Raw genomic sequence first — 21,273 nt, 5'->3', positions numbered from 1 at the left:
CCCGGCCAAAAGCGGTGCCTTCTCTCTCCTCTCCCTCTCTCCCCATCCTTCTCGCCCCTTCGCTCTCTCCCCTTCTTTCAGGCAGGCTCCCTCAGCATCCAACCAACCGAGTGCGTCTGAGGCGAAATCGTGCCAGACTTGGAGACGGCTGCCAGGTTTCTCTCCAGTCTTGGCTTAACAAAGGAAAGCAAATTACAAAAATGGAAATTTTCAAACCAGCGTGCAGTGGTATTCAAATCGACACTCGGGTGGCACGCAGGCACAGACTGCGTTCGTGCTATTTTGTGATTAAAATGATACCGAAAATACCCCCCTGCTTCGGTTTTCCTCCTCGGCAATGAGCTGATTCTTTCCGTCTTCGCATCTCCCTTCCTGGGGGGGCAGCAAACCCCTGGCCACTCTGGAAGCCTGCCATGGAATCGGCGTCGTGGAAATCTGCGTCTGCCGACTTCCCCAAAGAGCTGAACTTTAAAAATGCCTGGAGAAACACAGATAAAGGGGTTTCTGGGCACTTTCCCAGGAAGTTCTGTGTGAGGGACTGTGCGTCCTGTGACGGTTCATACGGACGCAGGGGAAAACCCGGATGGGTGCCTCCAGAAATGCAGGTGGCCTTGTGCTCCCCTTGGCCTGAACCATGTGCTCTGTCTCATCCTTTTAAGACTGGTGTTAATGTGGTCGTTGAGCTGGGTCTTGAATGATTTTACTTAACGTGAAGTTAAAAACAGAAAGCCTGACCACGTCCTCCTTGCTAATTTTCGCAGTTGCTGGACGGGCCCTGCCTCAGCGGTTTGCAAGAAGGGCCCTCCCCTAGTTTCTCCCCCGTCCTCCGCCCCTGCAAACATCACCATTTCTTTCCTTGGAAGCTTTGACCGTCTTCTTACACAGCTGTGTTTGCGGGGCCTGGAGACAGGTGGGGAGCATTCTCCAGGCCCAAGCTGCCAATTCTCTCTCTGAGGACTGTCGGAATAGCTGTTAAAATTTAAAGATCGCACATGCACACACACTTTTTCTGGGGATGGTGGTCACTCACTGTGTCTGACGGTTTGCTGTACAAGGGCAGCTGTACCACTTGCCAGACTGAATGTCACAGCCATTCCAGTGTCCACATTCTCCAGCCACAGGAGCGTCACCTTGGGCCACTGCTACGTCTTTCTAGGCACCTTAGAAAGCTGGGTCCTGTAGCCTTGGCCAAGTTGTGGGACTGACTGTGGGAGAGATGACTGCCCATCTCAATGGGTAAACCCAAAGCTGTCATGGACACGGGCAGTCTTCAGGCAGTAGTCACATTAAGAAGTCTTTGTTGGATTGGGCCTACACGAATTAGAATTCTCCACCTGGGTCAGGCAATAGTGGATACATCAGACTGGACTGGTTTTCAGCCTTTAGAATGGAAGGATGGCTCTTCCAGTCTGGAATCAGACCCCCACGGCCTCTCCCTGAGGGCTCTGGCCCCGAGTAGCCGGCCCTCCTTAGCACCCTCACACCTGGGCTCGTGCTGTTTCCTCCTCTTGGAGTTTCTCCCCATCCTCTTCTCTGCTTCACAAACTCTTGTTTGTCTTTCAAGACTTGTCCCAAATGCAACCTCTCTGAAGTCTTTCGTTGCCGTGCCCTTGGGCCACTCCCCCTGCAGAGTTAATAACCCTGTCATCTGTTAAGTACACCTCTACTGCTGGATCTGTGTAACACACCACGCTGTGTCAGGCATATCTTTTATGCCTCTTTCTCTCTATAGAATATACGCTTTGCCAACACAGGGGGCACATCTTACTTACCTCATTCCCCTCACACTAAAAACACTCGGGAGAAATCTATTGAATGAATAAGGAAACATGCCTGGGTTTTGAACGTTTTCAAAGGGACAATTGGTTTTCTTTTAGGTTCTCATAGTTCAGCTGCCAGGCATCTATGGCCATGTCTGTAGAACTGAGGGTAAAAATTTAAAGTTTATGTGAAAGTCTGATTTTCGTAGCTCAGAGACGTTCTTCTGCTTATGTAAGGAAGCTTTGATGCGCATGTAGGTGGGAAATTTCTGTTCCCCCGGCACTGATCAATGCATCTGTCCCCACAAAATCCGGTGAGAGCAGCGCCTCGTTGCAAACACGGGGCTGGAGAGAGATGCGGTTCTCCTTTGCTTGGTGTAGCCTTAAGAGTTATATTGATAGGTTGTTATTTATTAGACTTTATTCACTAAGTTGCTCAAGCTAGAAACCCAGAAATGTCCTTGGAACCCCCCTCTCCGTCACTTTCATGTCCAGTTATCACAAAGTCATGTCACTTCTCCAAAACGACTGTCAGATTTGTCCACCGTTCTCCTTCTCTGCCATTGCCCTGGTCCAAGCCGCTATCTCTTCCCACCTGGACAACTGCCAAGCCCTTCTAGTTAGTCTTTCTGCTTCTTGTCTTGCCTGCCTCCCATCATGTCACTCCCTGGCCTCCTGCCTTTCAATGGCTGCACTTAGCAGAATTCTTTACACGGCCTCATGGAGTCTGGCTCCCAACTATCTTTTTAGCCTTTTCTCTCACTGTGTGTCCCAGCCTTCAGGTCCTTGACCTTGACAAAGTCTTGCCTACTTCAAGGCTTATCCACTTGCCACTTCTCCTTGGAATGCTCAGTTCACTCTCTTGGACCACTTCTCATCTTTCAGAAGTCAATTTCAATGGTACTTCCTTGGAGACGTGTTCCCTGCTTCTCCTCTCCACTCCATCTCTCCTGGATAAATCAGATCCCCGTTACTGTCCCTCCTAATGCCCTATTTTTCCTTCATGTTGATTATCACAGGTTGCAATGTAAAAAAATTGATGTTGTCATTCGTTTTATATCTGTCTCCCCATCCATGATAGACCACATGGAGGCAAGGATGATGTGTCTTTGTTCGAAAGAGTTTGCCTATTTATCTGGTGCCTGACATGTAGTGGGTTGTCGGGAAATCCTCTTTGGGTAGTGCTGCAGTGAGCAATACTAGCAGGTCACGTGTAACAGGCCTGTGGCATGAAAATAGTTTCCTGCCAAAAAATAAATGGTAATCTGAAATGAGACTCAAAGATGTTTACGCACGTAGGGCAAGCAAGGGGAAGACTTGAGTTATGACACGATATCCCACGGCCTTTCTCCACTGCTATTTGAAAAATAAGAAGAGAACAAGAACAAAAATATTTGTTTTACAGCTCTACCAAGATTCAGCCCTCCCCTCGCTCTCCCCCTTCCATCAAGTACATCCTGTACTTTTGGCAACATGTTGACTGGATATTTAAAAGCTGTGAACTGTTCTGAAAATTTCACATACTGGGTTATGGGCCATGTGTGTTTGATCAAAATTCAATTACTACACTGTACCATACTCAGAGACCTATCACCGCGAGTTATGAAGTATGACGAAACGGGCGAACCTAATTGGTTCAGTATGGGAGCGGTATCAACCAGGCTTGTTATGATAAATAGCTTCCTGTGTTAGAGGTTCTCTAGAGCTTACAAGTATCTCAGCTCCCCCCTTCAGTGGAGTAGGAATACTGCTCCCAGGGTCCCCTTGATCACTGTCCCTCCAGTGCACCAGCGGTTCGGAGCTTTCTTCGACTTACTACCCCTGCAAGAGAAAAACACTGTGCAGTTTTCCCTTGTCCTTCTCATTTCTTCATTTAGAATTTGAGCAACCCCTGTAACTTCTTTAGCTTTTTTCTGTGTTAGAAAAACAATTTTTAAAACTATGAAGCATTCCAAATATAGAAAAGCAGACGAAACATTAGACATCCTTGTACCTACCACTCGGAGTTAACAAATAATAATTTTTTCCTATTTCCATTAGACCTTTTGTCTGTATTTTTCATGTGTCCTTTCTCCTGCTTCTTGGGACCAAAGATGGACCACCATTTACTAAACCACCGAGTGTATGAAATTTATAAATTAAGTCCCAAGATACCTTAAAGCACTTGAATCAAGAGGATGTGCATCTCATTACAGAGAAGTGCCTGTAAGGTGTAAGTCTTCTCGGGTGTGGAAATGGCCTTGGTGAGAACCCAGGTCTCTACCGTAGGCGAGATTACAAGGATCCAGAGAGGAGCAGGGTTGTTGGAGGTGTGGGGAGAGAGATAAAAAAATTGTCTTCACAGTTCAGAAAGGGTAAAAAATAAAACAGAATATTTTTATGCTTTGTGGCCATCACGGGCATATGTACAGTACACAATTTTTCTTTAGTAGTCACATTCTGGGTTGGATTAGAAGTATTTCCTTCTAGTCATCTCAGTAAAGGGCAGAACAATTGGGTGACTGCCATTTTAACTTCTGGAAAGCACTCAGTAGCCCTGGCACTTTCCTCAGAAGGAGCTTGGAGGCCACGAGAATTGGTGTCTATTTACCTTAATTCCAGTCGTTGGCTTGCTCTCTTTCCCCGGTTTGCTCGTTTTATCCACCATTTGCATTACACCATCCTCCTAACTCGTTAACAAAATTGCATAATGCTGCATCTGCATTTCTCCCCTGGAAAAAATTTTGCCTTCCACAAAAAGTTCTTTTGGTAAAAAGCAAGGGCCTCAATAACTCATCGATCACGGTGCTGCCAACACATCCCCAGGACGCAGGGAGAGGTCCTTGGACAGGTGCTGTGCCGGCCCCACAAGGGAGAGTGGAGGCACCGGGTGGGGGGTGGGGGGCAGTCAGCAGTGTGAGTCACAATGCGGCCAGGATCCGATTAGGGAAGTTCTTCTCGCTCTCGGCAGCACCAGTAGGTTGAATTTGGAAACTGCGATTAGCTAGAAAGTGGTGATTTCTGAAATGGCCCACGCGGCTGTCTTGTTCTCTTCGGTCAGGTGGACACCGGCGTGGGGATCCCTCCATAATTGTCAGAGAGAACTTCCAGCAAGAAGCTCTCCTGAGAGCGTCAACTTCGAAAAACAGAATGTGATCGCAGGCGCGTACTGATAAGTACTGATAAGTGCCTCCATGACTTGTTTCACTTATAACGTGAGTTATAACGGACTTGTGTGGAACAAATGTCTGATTTGGCCAATCAGCTGTATTTTTTCATATCGAATCTTGCCTGATTGAATAGTGTGGGAACTGCCAGACTAAATGCTGTTTTCTATGTACAGTAATTAAGGAAATAGTCCTTATCTCTCTAATAGGAACCAGGCTCTGCCTGCCTGTGATAAAGTTAAATGATAAAGAATTTCTGTAGTGTAGCAAAGAATAAAGAGGAGCCAGTTAGTAGCATGTGGTGATTCCAGACAAAGAGCAGATAAAATGGAGTGATGCATTTCACAGAGCGTGATGAAGTCATTAAATAACAAAAATATATCAATTTTTCTAACCTAATGAAATACTTATTTCAGCAAAAGAAACCCTTCAGTTTCTCTCTTTGGGAAGAGTTGAGGTTTCCTTCATAAACTTGAGTGTATTATTTTAAAACATAGCTTCACCAAGCACAGGTCAAACCCTACCATAGTAAACATCAGTTTTAAGACAACAATTCTCTCTGTAAACACAATAAACATTTTACTGCAATAAAAATAGTGCGAAGCTTTAGAAAAGGCCACATTGCATCGTTTTGAACTGGTGCCAACAGAAGGAAGTTTCCCTCGTGGATTTAGGGAGTCTGAGCGTGGGCCCCGTCTCGCCTCCTTCCCTCTCCACATCTTCATCTGTCTCGGCTGCTCTATATCTCTTGTTTCAAATAAGGCAACGAGGAGCCTGAGGCCACTGGCAAGGCTTGGAATAAACCTCAAAGCCATGAAATATGAGAAAAACAGTTTGTTTTCTTTAGAGGAAATTGAAGTGATGAGGTGGTGGTCTGCAAAGGAAGGAGGCAGCGCTCTTGTCTTAAAGATCGTTGTCTTCTGTGCTTTGGAAGATCTGCTCCAGGGATTGGCACACTTTTTCTGCAAGGGCCAGAGAGTAAATATTCTTAGCTTTGCAAGCCACACATTCTCTGTCACAACTACTCAACTCTGCTGTTGTCAAGCAAAACACTGCAGGCAACGTGTAAATGGAGCTGTGTCCCAATAAAACTTTATTTATAGACACTGAAATTTGGATTTATTACATTTTTCAGTGTCATGAAATATTATTCTTTTCTTACATTTTTAAGAATGTAAAAACCATTCTTCGTTCATGGGCCACACAAGATCAGGTGGCCAGTGAGATGTGGCCCACAGGCTGTAGTTTGCTGACTTCTAATCTAGTTGATCATAATTTTTTTCACTTAATAAATGTTTGTTAAGCATCTACCTTGACCAAAATATTTTTAAAGGATTATGATAAATACTAAAATGTAGAAGACATTCAACAAACATTTGACATGTGTCTACTGAGCTGTACGATGTCCCAGGCACGGGGCTCCGTTCTGGAGATGAGATGGGGCGGCACAGACCCTGGGCTGCTCCCGTGGGGTTTTATTATAACAGAGCCTGAGAAGTCCTGCAGCACAGTCATTACAGGGGTTGTGGGAGCACACGGAGGGTGTAACCTGACTGAGGAGCTTCTGGTTTCTGTGGTACTTTGTACTCCATCTCCCCATCTCTAGTCTCTCCCCTGTACGTCACTATCTGATTATTCCTCTTAGGGGAGCTGAGGGGATGACACTTTCCTGCAAGCGGGGACAAATTTCTGTCCCAGTGAGGACAAATTGCTGCCCCCTCCATTATGGAAGTGGTCCAATTAATCTGCCTCCAGGTGGCTATCTGATCTCCCCAGGGTATGGTGTCATAGGGGCTAAGCTTGGGTCTCTGTTGTTGAAGGGTGAGCACCCAGCAGCAATGCCATCCAGATCCAATATGACGAGGAGAAAAATCTTTCTGTTGTTGAACCGGACCCAACAGCCATCTTTGCTGCTATGGCCACTACACCGTATCCATGAACACACTGAGCAAGCTCGGGCCTTGCGAGGAGAGATGCTGACTGACGCTCACAGGCCAGATCACCCTTCCCACTGTTATGGGCAGGCTCCTCTGCAGTGGGTGCTGTCTGATGAGCATTCACACAGGACACAAATATTCTCACCCTGGGCCACTCTATGAGGTCCATCCTTACAACTCTTTCCCGTTCATCCTGGTTACCAACCCTCCCGTCTTTTTCCTCACAAGCCTAGGACTCTCTAGCTAAGCCATTCAGCACTATTCACAAATTACTACAGATCTGTAGCTCTTGTGTTTCCTTCCAGGCAAAGGGGACAACCACATGTACTGCTTGAGGTTCTGCCTCTGAAAGAATTACCCTTCCTCACTGTCCTTCTGGATCACTCCTAAGTAGGGCACATGCTCCCGCGGTCCACTTTCAGTTGGTGCATACTTCTGCAGATCTTTCTGCTTCCTCAAGTCACTTTTCATTTGCAACTCCCCAGCAAAGCTATTAGGATGAGCTGAAGATGAGGTGGCAGTACTTCTGGGGTCAGTGCATTGGGAGCGTGCATGGCCTGCCCATGTGGCTCACCACGGCCGTTACCACCTGCTTGAGCACGGTCTCCTATTTAACACTTCCGCTTGATTTTGGAGTGTTGCTGGGCGTGCCCAATTTTTTGGCTTTGTGGGTTAGATAATACACAACTGATAAGGGACAGCTCAGGTCACGTGGTCCCTTGGTATCTCATGGCCAAGCATTCAGTCTCTACCAGCCAGGAACTGTTTCTCAATAAGAGATTATGTATTTGTGGGAGAGTGCATGGCTTTGCTCCAAACCCTAGAGGCTTGTATTCTGATTCTGCTACTGGAGCTGTCTGTCCAATATCCTCCTCAGTCATACACGCTTTGAGCACCACGATTCTGCTAGATCGAATGACCAGGCTGCTTGCTCTGCATCTTGGACCAGCTGGAGAATCGTCACTTGCTCTGGGATGTAATCAAAGTGGATACTCCTTCGGTGTTATTGGTAAACAAGTCCAGTAGTTTATGCAAATGTGGTATGAGTTGCCTCCAAAACCCTGAAAGGCCTTCTAAGCCTCTCTGTACTCAGTCGGCGGAGCCCTGAATTTTTGTGCGGTTTATCTCACACCCTTTCTTGCACAATATCAAGAAGTCTAGGATTATGGCGGCTGCTTCTTATTTACTACGTCTTAAGAAAATGACGTCATCAAGGTACTAAACTTCCACGATGTCCTGTGGGATGGTGAGGCGATCAATGTCTTGTTGACTAAATTTTGACAGAGAGCCAGAGCTGCTGTAGCCCTGAGGGAAAACAGCACAGGTGAGCTGCTTTCCCACCAGATGAAAGCAAAATCTTCTGGTATTATCTGCTTATCGGGAGAAAGAACAAAACATTTATCAGATGGATAACAGCATACCACGTGCTGGGGTCTCTGTTGATTTGCTGGAGTAAAGAGAACATATTTAAAAAAAGCAATTGCAATTGAAGTGTTGGCCTGTGACTAAGTTTAAGGGAACCCATTGTCATTCTCCAAAACCCATATGTCTTCTGCAATGGCCATAGTGATGAATTAAATGGGGCTATGATAGAAATCACCACCCCAGCATCTTTCAAACTTTATTTTTTTAACAGCTTGGTGAATTACTTTAAGGTAAATATCCTTGACCAACACACAACTCAAGAAATAGAACTTTGCCAGTCGCCCCAGAAGCCTCCACATGTGCCTTGTGCCAATCACAACCCTCTCCTCCTTCGAAAGTAACAGCTATCCTGACTGCTATATAGTGATCACTGCCTTGACTTTTTATGCTTTTTTCACCCAAGTGTGCATCCTTAAATATTCCGGTTTAATCAGGCCCGTTTTAAAGTGTATGTTTTCTAGTTGCTTTTAATCTAAGCTTCCCATGCCCCCTTTTATCCTTATAATTTATCTCAGCCTGTTTGAACTGTTGAGTTTCCCGAAGTCTGGATTTTTTTGGTTGCATACTCACGGAGCGTTTCAAGGTGCCCCTTTCCCTTGTGTTCCTTGAGGATTGGAAGCTGGATCCGGAGGCCTGATTGGACTCAGGGTCAGCTCCTTTGACGATACTATAGGTGACGTTGTGTTCTTTCATTAGAAGACACGATCCGTCTGATTTTCACTCTTTCTGTGATTTTAACAGCTGGTGATGTTCGAGGTCTAGACCCCTTTACTTACTGGAGGTTTCACATGGTGATATGCCATCATTTTGTTTTCATATTAGCTGGGATAACTTTATAAAGGGGCACTTCCCCTTGTCTGTTATGGTTAGCCAGTTCCTATAGAATAGGCAAGATAGATGCTTGATTCTGTAGTTCAGTTAGTTCTCAAGGAAGTGGATTGGGTCCTCAGAAGGTGACCAATTGGTTGCCTTTTTTTTTTTAATATTGTTATAAACTTATGGGTTTAAACATATTTGACGAGTTCCAATTTATTACAGTTTTGGTAGAAGCTGAAATTGTCCCATCTTTGGCTCATAGGACCCTCTCAAGGTTGGCTCCTGAATCTTTTTGACGTGACACCAGTGACCTTTGATGGCTTCCTTGCTACCTGGTGTGTCAAGATGTTCCAGGCGCATCTTGTAAGTATCCTGCCCCAGACCTGGAACGAGCCATTTCTCCCCAAATCCGTAGTTTCGTTTCATGAGAAACAGCATTTCAAAACCACAATCTGGGCTCCAGGGATGCTCGGTCCTACTGGGTCTGTCATGGGTTCTAGTTCAAACAGATATTTCCAATTTAAATTCAGGCTATAGGCTTTTTTACTTAACCTCCTCTGTAACACATCCGGATCTCCTTTCTTCCACACTGAGATTCCTGGCTCTCAAGACGTGATGGAGTCGGAATATTACATAGTTACTCATTTGCTTTGTCCCACATACACATACGATAGCCTCAGAATAGCAATCCTAATGCTACACCATCAGTTATGACTACTGAAAATATAATTTTAAAATACCTTTCTTTTACATATGCTATTTCCATCTCCCCCATTTTTAATGGTTTTACTGTATCTTGATTGTCAAATTATGCAGCTGTTGCTACAATTTCTTCGTTTTAGTCCTCATTTGTCCTCAGTTATTCAATTAAGTATATATTTAATACCCATCCCCAGTCTTTATGTCAGAGATTTCCAGTCATTGGGATTGTCTGAAGCTCATTGGCTAAGACAATGCTATCCCATAAAATCTTCTATGATGATAGAAAGTATTCTATATTTGTACTATCCGATGTGATAGCCACTAACACATTGAGTTCTTGAGCATGTCAGATGTAGCTAGTTTGATTGAAGAACTGAATTTTTAATTTTACTTCATTTAATTCATTAAAATTAAAATTTAAACAACCACATGTGGCTAGCGGCTACCATACTGGTCAGCGCAGCTCTAGTTGATGTCTTCGGAAGGGCTCATGGGAACAATATTGCTTGAGTTCCTGCGTGTTGATAACAGTTTGTCTGCACCTTTTACACTTGTAGGTCAGTTTTGTTGTATATAAAATTCTTGGTTCACATTTTCTTCCTTTGAGCTTCTTAGGTATGTTGATCCATTTTCTTCTAGCATAAGAAATGCTGTTGTTGAAAAATCTGATGATAACGTAATTTTTTCCTTATAAGTCATGGGTGCTTTTTGCCTAGATGCCTGAAAGTTTTTTTTTTCTCTTAAACCTCAGTAATCTTACTAGGATATGTCTTGGTGCGTCTGTAGATGCTTCATCGTAATCAACCCCAGATGATAATTTCATTAATCGTGAATGCCGCTGCATGCCATGGACTACCTAGCTTCGCATTGTCCACTGGCAGAGAGTTCAACACTCTGCTCCAGACCAAGGACATGACCAAGTCAGTTCTCAAATCCAGTCTTTGAGGTCTCTGAGGTTTCCTGGGACCACTTGGTACCAATTCCTGTATCAGTGTCCAGTCAGGAGACAATAATGAGAACAGGGATAATTTATCATCAAAGAGAGACAATAACTTTGCAAATGGCAGAACCAGTTTAGATATCTTTTCTCAGACACACAATATGCTCTTTCAATACGTAATTTTGAATACTTTTATTTTTTTGTTTCTGTAAAGATTTTAGTATTTGGTCTGTCCGTCTGCTTTGGGTTTCTTCAGAGACTGCTATTATCTATACGCTGGATTTTCTTTGCCTTTCTTCAATATTTGTCACTTTTTTATTGTTTCTCATTTCTTTTTGAATTAAATTTTTTTTCCTTATTTTTACCCTCATTTTTAAGGCATTACTTGTATTTATTTGCTATCTTTCTCCTATAGTAATCTTCATTAAGAAAATTTTTTTCCTTGTATTGGTAATTCTTCCTTGAGTTCTGTCACCTCACTCCTGAGTTTTCCCCATCCTGATTTATGCTATTTTTCCGTCTATCATATTATCCTCCAGATCATTTGAGACAGTGTGTTACAGTCTGGTCTGTCTCTGAGTGTCCTTCTGGCATGCTTCATTGTCTGTAGGGAGATGCCACTGCTCCTTTTCCTGTTTTTTAAATAGTAAACTTTTGTGGGATTTGATCTTGACACTTTGTGTTTGCTGCTCATTTTAATGTGAATTTGGTTTTCTTGAACTTTTAAAAGGAGCTTATTTCAGACAGATTTCCTAACTTTTCAGAGCTGCCTCTTGTGTCATTTTCACATAGTGTTAAGGGACACGACGGCTTGTTTTCTGATTTCTGGCTCTAGGCCCTCCCACACTTTGATCGAGACCTTCTTTTCCATTTGCTCTGTGGCTCCTGTCCTGCTCAAGTTTATTTCTATCCCCACAGTTTCTCCTGTGGGGTTCTGCCATGGGAGGGAGCCTGGCCGGGTCTGTCTTTAGAGTTCAGCGGGGTTGGACGGCTCCAGCCCATTAGGCCTTACCCCTCGCCCCGACACTCACGCACTTGTGGAGTTTCCGCTGTTTTCTCCGATGGCCTGCTGCACTGTTGGTCAGGGTGTGTTGCCTTCTGGAGGGATTTTCAGTTCAGCAGTTGCGTTGCTGTCTTCTCTGATTTCTCCAGCACAGACGCAGATGATGTGCAGATCTCGTTCCTACTGGGGTTCTTCCCCGCTCACTGGTATTACGGGGTTTGTGGGGATAACTTACCATCTAGTTCTGTTGGAAATATTGGTCATATTTGTTCTTAGGTCAGTTTTTATGTGTATTTTCGTGTGGGGATTTGATGAGACCCAAAATTATGCTGCCACTATCGTCCCCTCTCAAGTCTTTGATGGTGATATTAATATGTAATTCCCTCAGGGACGTGCGTGATATTGTTTTTGATTCAGTGTTTGCTTCACTTCACTTGTCTCTTCCTTTCATGATAAAGTAACCCACCACTTGCCAAGTGTCATTACAACTTTGTCTTCTGGAAAGGGAAAATAACCACAGAATGGGTTCATGGACTTTCTTGGCCTATTTGCAAGATGGGTTCCGGCCAAACAGCATGTGTCACTCAATCCTCCTAAGTTCTTACTCGTAGTAGTGGGTCTCAGTTATCTTTTGTGTCCCTAAGGATTAATACTAGCTCAGAACCAGTGTCCAGGGATATCCCAAAAGTCTGGGTAAAGTTTTCTCAGTGCACATTACTTTGGCAAATGGCTTTAGTTTCCTTAAGGAGACAAAGAGGAAGCTTACAATTCACACTTGGGACAGTGCCACGGGGTCCTTCCTCGTGGGTACCTGGCTTCTTTGTTCAGTGGGCTCACATGTAAAGTTTCTGGGAATCTGACTTTCCGCTGAGGCAACTCAAATCAGCCCCTCATTCTCCAGATTTTTTTCTTCTTTACTTTTCGGCTGCCCATCCGCTTCACTCCTAGGAACCCCGTGATAAATAATCTCATTCTTACAGGTCACACCATTCTGATTATCACTGTATTCCTGCTGCTCATGTGGTAACCAGTGATTGCGACTGTGTGGCCTCTGCCACTCCAGATTCCTGTCATCACTGAACTCAGAAAGCCCATTTCACTAGCAGCATCTCCTACACAGGGTAGAAGCGACAGTGTTTTAGAGGATAATGGTGCTTCGGCCTTAGATGTATGTCTTTGTGTCTTAGTGAAGGGAGCATTCTTGAGGCCTCTTGGCAAACACAGATGGTGAATGAACAGGCCATACATAATAATCCCATTTCAACATTATTATCTCCCAAGTCTCTGTTTTTTCCCCTCTATATTATATCAAGGAATCTCTTCATTCCAATCTCGCTTGGAGTAGGTGTAGTTTTCAGTTATCAGTTGGCAAGCAGAAGCCTTCTCTTGAATTAGATCACTGAAGTAAAAAGCTCTAGTAAATGTCATGCAGTCAGTGACCCTGTGGACGGCAGAGCAGAACCCTACCCATCTTTCTGAGCCATCCTCTCACCCTCTGGTGCTGTATTAGAACAATGTTCTGCTGCTATTCATAGAGTTTTTGTGGCCAATTTTTCCAGAAGCGAGTGACTAGGTTCTCCTTCCTAGTCTCTCTTAGTCTGGAAGCTCCGCTGAAACCTGTCTACCATGGGTGACCCTGCTGGTATTTGAAATACCAGTGGCAGAGCTTTCAGCATCGCAGCAACACGCAGCTGCCTCAGTGTGACAACTGACAGTGTGGTTCCATGATGGGGACAGGGACCTGGGCTGTGGCAGTGAGAGTGCCAAATCTTAACCACTAGACCACCAGGGCAGCTGGTCAATGCACACATGTTGATACTTACTTCTCATTGGTCTAGCCCTTCCCCCACCTGAATGCATTATCACACATACTCCCTGGGCTCCTACAGATAGCAATAAGCAGGGAGTTACAAATCTTTAAATAGTAAACTCTCTTTGCTTGTCTCCCTGAGACATAATGGAATTTGACTTTTTTAATTCGGTCTACAGACAATGAAAACTGCTATGGTGGAACATGAGGCTCAGGGCATCCTCTTGAAGGTGGATACCTCAGGGAAGGCCCTTGCAAGGTGTCCACCCAAGGCAGAGCCAGCTTTATCAGATGGGAGAGGACTACTGCTTCTGGCAAGTGAGCCTAGTGGATCTTGCAGACTCTACGGACTCGTACTCATCTGAATTTACCCAAACGTTCTCATCTCAGTTCTCAGGGTTGCATTCTTTTCTAATCAAGGTCTATCTTGACCATGAAAGACCTGGGGAGGCTGTGAATTCAATTTAATTTCTAACTCAAAAATCATATGGTCAGCCTTGGCATCTAGCTTTTGGACATGTCATCCCACTGGTTTTAAGAGATTAGAGATTGATGGCAGTTATAGAAACTCCCCAATCCTTTAATTTTGCCTAGAGCTTAGAATTTAAAGAAATGTAAAGACCTGAGTTTATAGCTTGAAGAAAAGCTTTTCAGGGCTTCAGAAGCATTCAGCCTGCCCCACCGTCCTTGTCTGCCCCATTCCTACAATACTCACCTACCAGGAGGCTTGCCTCCAGTAGGCATTTAATTTAAGTCCTCGAAAAATGTGATAATTTAAGTAACTGTATTTGCAACTGAGCCACAGACTGTCAGCTCTCATTTTTCAGTGGGAACTGAGTCACCTCTGCTTTCAAATCCAACCGAATCAGGTAACCACCCCCAAGTCCTTATTGTTGAGAGTCTGTTGTCTAAGATCACTTGCAGTTTCACAAACTCTATGGGTCAGGGCTCAGTAAAGGAGAGAGAAACACCCTAGGTATTTTAAACCTGAAGGATTTTATATAGGAAATGGGTGCTGTAAAAATGGTTGGAAATGCTAGAGTAGCACAAATCAGGAGACAACCACTGACACTGTGAAGTTCAGAGCTCACCATCATAGATGCTGTTCAGAGATCAGGGGTGGGGATCAGGAAGCCACCCCCTCTGTCACCATTGAAACTTTCTGGACACCCATAAGGTATTGACCAGCACTGAGTCTGGCCATCATTGTCCCTCACCTGCTTTTTGACATTCATGTGTTCATGAGCTTACTTGTTAGCAGAAGCAGCAACAGGACGATACCTCTGTCCATATTTGTCTTCCAACACTTTTATGACTGTATTGATTGGCAGAACCTGGTTTGCATACAGACCATAGCTGCAAGAGAGTCTGGGAGATGTTGTTTTTAACTTTCTAGGCTCTCCAAGGAGGTGAGGATGGATCTCTGCCATACGTCGAAAAACTAAATACTTTTTTGTTTTTTGCTTATGTTAGTCAGTTTCTGTTGCTTCATGCAAGATGGGAGATAAACTGTAGTGAGGTGAAGATTTAATGGAAATGAGGCTATATAAACAGCAAAAATAGTATACTCTTTCAAATAAGTTGTATATGAAGAGGAGAGGGATGAGATGGTAAGCAGTGGGAGAATTCAGAGGAAGGGGATAGTTTCTATTTAGGCATTGTTATGGACTGAGGGGGAGGGAAGAGAAGAAGAGGTTGGTTGAGGATTTAGGACACCAGGGGCAATTGATCATACAAGGTCTGGAGGAGGTGGGAAGGGAGGAGTCAAGATTATAGGGATCAGTGTTGCCCCAAACAGAAGCAAGAGCAGCTCTACTCTACAGAGAGTCCTGCCAGGACCTTGAACACTCAAACATCTAACACACGTGAGAACCCTGGTGATGTGAGAGATCAGGGCGCAGGATCACAGGTGTGCACATGCCTGCATCAGCTGTTCAGGAGCGGTTTGTGTAAAACCGGTGGCTAGATGTGGGTGTCGTTTCAGCTTATTCAAATGAAGGACTTATTTTGGAGAATCTCATTTTCAAATACTTCAAACTGCTTGTTGTCAGATGTTTACTTAGGACAGATAAACTGCTACCTGCATGGTGTGACATACGCGCGCTGTTCCACAACCCTCTGGGAGCAGTGTTCTCTCTTGACCAAAGCTGGATTAATGACCAGTCAGGACTCCACACTGCTCTGCTCACGCCTGGTTCTTTCAGAGTCCCCTGTTCTGCCAGTCTGCAGATCTCCTGACTTAACTCTAGCATGGCTGATGTGGCTCTTTGTAAGCCTGACAAGAAAGTTAGCTTTGGTTGGGAAAAATAACACAATAATGAGGTTACATCCACTGTAGAAATGTCTAACCTTAGGAGTGAATGTGATACAAACATATTCATAGGTTACACAAAATTTTGAACTAGGTGATGATGTGGATCAAGGCTGCCCAAGGGAGAGAAGCCCAAAGCATCTTGGCCTACATATTGATCATCCTCTGGGACATATAGAATGTCCTGACCTGATCCAGTCTGATTCTTATCTAAAGTTATAGGACCACCTGATAACCAGACCCCACCTGTGCTGATACAATTTTAAGGACTTTTTAACATGATCTTGCCTTTGTCTTGTAAAGAAATAACTCATAGACCTATGCCTTATAAATTTAGCCCTGCCCTCAACCCATTGCAGCTCTTCACTGCCCATGGGTCCTGTCCCCATGCCTGCAGCTCTTCACTGCCCATGGGTCCTGTCCCCATGCCTGCAGCTCTTCCTGCCCACGGGTCCTGTCCCCATGCTGCAGCTCTTCTCTGTCCGTGGGTCCTGTCCCCATGCCTGCAGCTCTTCCTGCCCAGGGGTCCTGTCCCCATGCTGCAGCTCTTCTCTGTCCGTGGGTCCTGTCCCCATGCCTGCAGCTCTTCACTGCCCAGGGGTCCTGTCCCCATACTATTTTCTGAATAAAAGAGCACTACTAACCAGAACTTGAGAGTCCAAGAAATCTTTCCTTCGACTCCTCGGCTCGCCGAGCCCACATCAGGTGACACAAAAAGACCCAAAATGGATAATGAGGGCAGAATGCAACCTGCCCTCATGTCTGTCTTTGCTGGGTTGTAGGTTTAGACCTCCCAGGCACGGGCATTTGTGTGTCAGGGAACGTGGAGAGCAGGGGAGGTCAGCTCTCACGCTGTGGATGGCACTGAACCTTCCCAGGGGGTGGCAGAAGGGTGGACGTGGGGCAGATGCCTGAGCCAGTGCTGATTCGGAGGGAACCTTCTGAGGGAGAGTAAGAGGATTTCCAGGGTCCCTCCTTCTTCCTTTTCTTTGGGCAGCCTTTGTGTCAAGTCACTTGGGTGGGCCCGAACCTGTCCCATAGCATCTCACCCTCACTGCCCTACACATGCACCATCCTAAATAAACCTACCATCCAATTAAGAGTGATTTGTGCAAACGCAATGCAAACGTGCCTTCAAGACGTCCCTCTTCAACCAGCACTTGCCCAGGCTCTTCTTGCGCAGACGGTCTGGGGCTGCGATGGTCTTTGGTTGCACACACATGTTCTGATGCTTGTTCTGAAAACAAAGTTGACAAACACTTTCCCACAATATGTTAAAACTCTTGCCTGCAATTCCTCTTTCTGCCTCGTGCAACCCCACAGGCTGAATGCCTTTCACTGCCTCTATTTGCCAACAGCCCCTATTCTCTTACCCAGCCAAACCTAGGACCCTTTCTGCTCATCTTTGGAGATGAATCTGACCTGTGTCCCTTTCTTCTGGGGCTCTGCAAGGTGACTGGCTCGCAAATTTAATTAACTAATGCACAGTAAAGTCCGGTTGGCCTCAGGCATCCTCTCTGAGGATAACATTTGCATGTTAAATGAAGCTCCTTAGACTGTCAAGCTCAGCAAGCAGTTTATAGATCATCAGGACAAATGCGCTGATTTCACAGAGGCCTCGCAGGACTCGCTGGAGGCCGCGGGCCAGGAAGGGGCAGAGCCAGGAACAGACCCGGTTTGGAGTCATATGCACCTTGCACAAGCTCTCACAACATCCCTAGTTAATAAAATAATTTTCAGAGAGAAAGAATAAATACACAATTCAGAATTGTGTATTTATTTAATATTCAACATACATTTGCCTACAAAGTGATCACTCCTTACCCAGAATTCCTATTCTCATGTGTTTATCTCAGTGGTGTGCTTAGCACGGAAAGCTGCAACTGTTTCTACTGTGTGTCTCCCCAGCTGGACTCTGAGCCCCCAAGGAGAGGGACTTACCTTCTCTTGTCGTTGTATCCCAGCACCCAGGGTATGGCAGGACAGAAAGGGTGTTCCACATTCGCTGCTGAAAGAATGAACGGGCATGTGAATGACGGCCGGGCACAGGACGGACCCCGGGGCAGCACACCCACACGGTTCTGACAAAGTCACTCCACTGCCCGGGCATCTTTCCTAACACTCCTGAAATCACATCAGATGCTCACCTTCCTCCTCAGTTTCCTCTTAAGGCTGGTTGCTGGTTTAAATAACTTTTTCTTTTGTGTCCTTTGACTGTCACACTCTGATACCGTGGCCTCTCTGGTTTCTTCTACTCCATGAGATTTCTTTTCCTCATGAGGCAATCCCCTTCCTATTGCAAGACTGAGCAATGACATACTTAAAGAATACCATGTTAATCCAGTCTGGTTTTTTTTTTTTTTTTTCTCAGCTAGGGATAAAAAAAAGAACCTTTGAAGAGCCTTTAAATCAACAGAAATTTCAAATTTTCTGAACATAAAGAGGCAGAGTGCAGAGCGAATTTGACTCTTGGAAGAAGCCCTCAGCCTCCCAGCATTCAGGTACACATGCCGCCTCTTCACAATGCTTGTGTCACACGCGCCCACAGCGCTGAGGTCAGGGGTGCCAGGTGATTCATATCACCCTGTTGAGAAAGCATTTCTTTTCTACGTGGTTGATTTCCACTGGGGAGACTAATTAAATATTAAAAGCTGTGGGAGATGTTTTCCATAATTATAGTAGCTGTATGTACCAATGATGTGTCTACATGCAGAGTGGAATAATATGGTGTTAATCCATTTTCATTCCCATACAAATATATAGGTTTTTTCAGCCTGACCTTCTCTGCTCAAGCCTGTCTATGGCTGCTTATTACCCGACACTGCTGCCCTCGTAGATCCTTCGCTCCTGTCTCCACCATGATCTGAGAGACTGCTGTCCCACATTTTTGTGCCTCTCTGGTTTCTGGCTCTTATTCTCGATCATCTCCAGTTATTTCTGCCAATTCCTACTACTTATGTTATTTATAGAATAAACTCATTTTGTGTCATCAATATGACCCCTGCCCGGTTAGTTGAGTGCTTAGCTCTTGGGGTTTGGGGGGAACCACGTCTTGCAGATGTTTATAATCCCAGTGGTATCTGGGCATTCTTGCCCCTCAACATCTTGCCAAGATTAACCTGAACCACATTCCATACCCCACAGAAGTTCTAATGCCCTCCCCAGTGCTTGTGAAAATTATCAGGGACCTTCATTTCTTCTTTTTTTTTTAAATTGAAGTATAATTAACATATAACATTATATTAGTTTCAGATGTACAGTGTAATGATTCAATATTGTATATATATTGCAAAATGACCCTTAATTTCTTGTAGTCATCTCTGAATCCAGTCTCATATTTCTACTTAATTCTTATTCTCCATTCTGCCTTTTTGTGGCTGGTCATTTCTCTTCTTCACTTTGGCATAGGCTTCGAAAGAATTCAAACACACACATGCATACACACACACGATACGTACACGCATACATGTGCGCGAGTGTGTGTCTGGTAAGACATGTGGGAGATACAACATTGTAGACAGAGTCAAAGGACACCTAGATGGACCTCTCCTTGAAACTTCCTCCAGCCCCACCTGCCTGCTCACAGTTTCCTTCTCCACCCCTTCTCGCTCCTCTGCCCCTTTCCTCTCAGGAACAAAAGGACTGTCTCAAATTCTTCCAATATCTATGTCCCAATCTCACCTTTTCCACCCTATTCCAAACCCCCTAATGCCTGGCTTTTCTTTGTAAATGCAAGAACTCTGTCAAAGCTTCCAAATCACTGTGTGTAGCAGCACCTACCACCACATCCTTTCACAATCCTCCCCATTCTTTGCTGGGGGTGGTCATGCCCGGTTTTGGCTCTTTCATTACACTTAATTTTCAAACAGAAACTATAAAATACTTCCAGATTTTTCTAACCACTCAAGAGCACATAAGCAGGACAGTTCTAATTTTTGCTTTTATTTTTATTTACATGTTTATCTTTTGCTGTAAAAATACATCACACTTTCAGTGATTTTGGATTTTTGACCTTAAGAAATAATTGAAAGGAAAAATTTCAGAAGCATCCTCGCTAACCTTGCTAAATATTTATATGAGTTAAGTGGATTCAAGCAGGATTATTTCCAATGCAAAGAACCTTGAATTGTTTTTAGTATATAAAATGCTATGACTTTCACGTGTATGTTGAAAGAGGATTAGATTTGCTGTGCTTAAAAATGAAGAAATAACTTTGAATAGGACATTTACTTTATACGGAGAAAACATTTCAAAATCAAATCAAATTTGTTCATTAAAAAAAAGAAACTAACCTTTTATTCTCCAAAAACCAAGCAAGGGGACGAATCTACTAATAGGTTGGAAGCCCTACATCTTTCCACTTGAGGCAGAGTCCTCAGTAGCTCCACACTCTTGGACTCACCCAGACAAGACCTGAAGGGAGGAAAACCGCTTCTCAGACTCCTTCACCCGCCACCACAGGCTCAAGCGCAGTCAGTCAAGGCTCCTTCTGCCCAGCCCAGTGTGGGACGAGAGCTCCTAAATCTTTGGTGAATTGGACCAGGAGTGATGGCTTTGCTGATGAGAGCTTTCCTAACTTTAGGTTCATTTAACACTTAAACTAGCAAAATAAGAACACGACCTGGAGTCTTTCCAAGTGTTTACAGATGAATAGACATTTCAGGCGCTTGCTGACTAGGAAAATATTGTTTAAAGAGGAACCCCACGTAGACACAGGTGGTGTGGCCTCTACATCAAGATGCAAGACGTGAGTGCTCTGTTGATGAACGGCAGACACTGAGCAGTTCTGAGGGCAGAAGAGATCCCCTTTACACAGAGGCACCTCGTAACCCTTTGCTGAGTTATTTGTTCATCCACAAAACATGTTTTTGTTGAATCCGACGTGCCAGTTACTGTGATTCAGGGGGGACACAAATTCCAAATAAGTTTTAGTCAGGATTCTTGGTTGCAAGTATCAGAATGTAACCCAAATACTTTAACCCCAAATGGGAGTTTACTGGCTTGTATAACTGGGAAATGCAGAATGTGCTTGCTTTTTATATGCTAGATCCAGAGGCTAACTTCTGTTATTTGGCTCTATTTCCATATTCATGACCGTGTATCCCTCTCTAGGGTTAGTTTGACTCAATTCCATGGACATGCTCCCTACGTGAGATGGGAAAAATGACTGTTGGTGGTCTGGGTCGTCTCCCATTCAATCCAAAAGAATATGAGGGACCTTCTCTTTCCAGGATCCGGGTATTAACACCATGGAAAGACTGTGGCAAATCCCATGCCCGGGCTCTGATTGGTCATTGTTGTCAAGAGGATATGGCACCAGGACTTGCCTGGGTCCCATGCCCAAGCCTGTAGCAGCAGGCAGACAGGGCACCGTGTGAACCACAGGGATGAAGGGGTGGTACTTCCCTGACGGAAAGGATGGT

At 44.6% G+C, this 21,273-nt stretch overlaps 1 long non-coding RNA gene across 1 annotated transcript in view; it reads right to left on the bottom strand.

Annotated features, from left to right (window-relative positions):
- Positions 1-4,058: 4,058 nt before the first annotated feature.
- The window catches only part of LOC124229770 (uncharacterized), a 49,197-nt gene continuing 31,982 nt past the window's right edge, over positions 4,059-21,273 (bottom strand). Inside the window, exons 2-4 of the long non-coding RNA XR_006885984.1 lie at positions 17,792-17,858; positions 16,940-17,087; positions 4,059-5,868 (exon numbers count right to left, since the gene is read on the bottom strand). This is a non-coding gene — a long non-coding RNA (uncharacterized LOC124229770). The remainder of the gene's footprint in view (positions 5,869-16,939; positions 17,088-17,791; positions 17,859-21,273) is intronic.

This window comes from Equus quagga, chromosome 18 (assembly GCF_021613505.1).
Source record: "Equus quagga isolate Etosha38 chromosome 18, UCLA_HA_Equagga_1.0, whole genome shotgun sequence".
Lineage (NCBI taxonomy): Eukaryota > Metazoa > Chordata > Mammalia > Perissodactyla > Equidae > Equus > Equus quagga.
The sequence above is the reverse complement of the archived record's forward strand: the minus strand, read 5'-3'. Positions and strand labels throughout refer to the sequence as shown.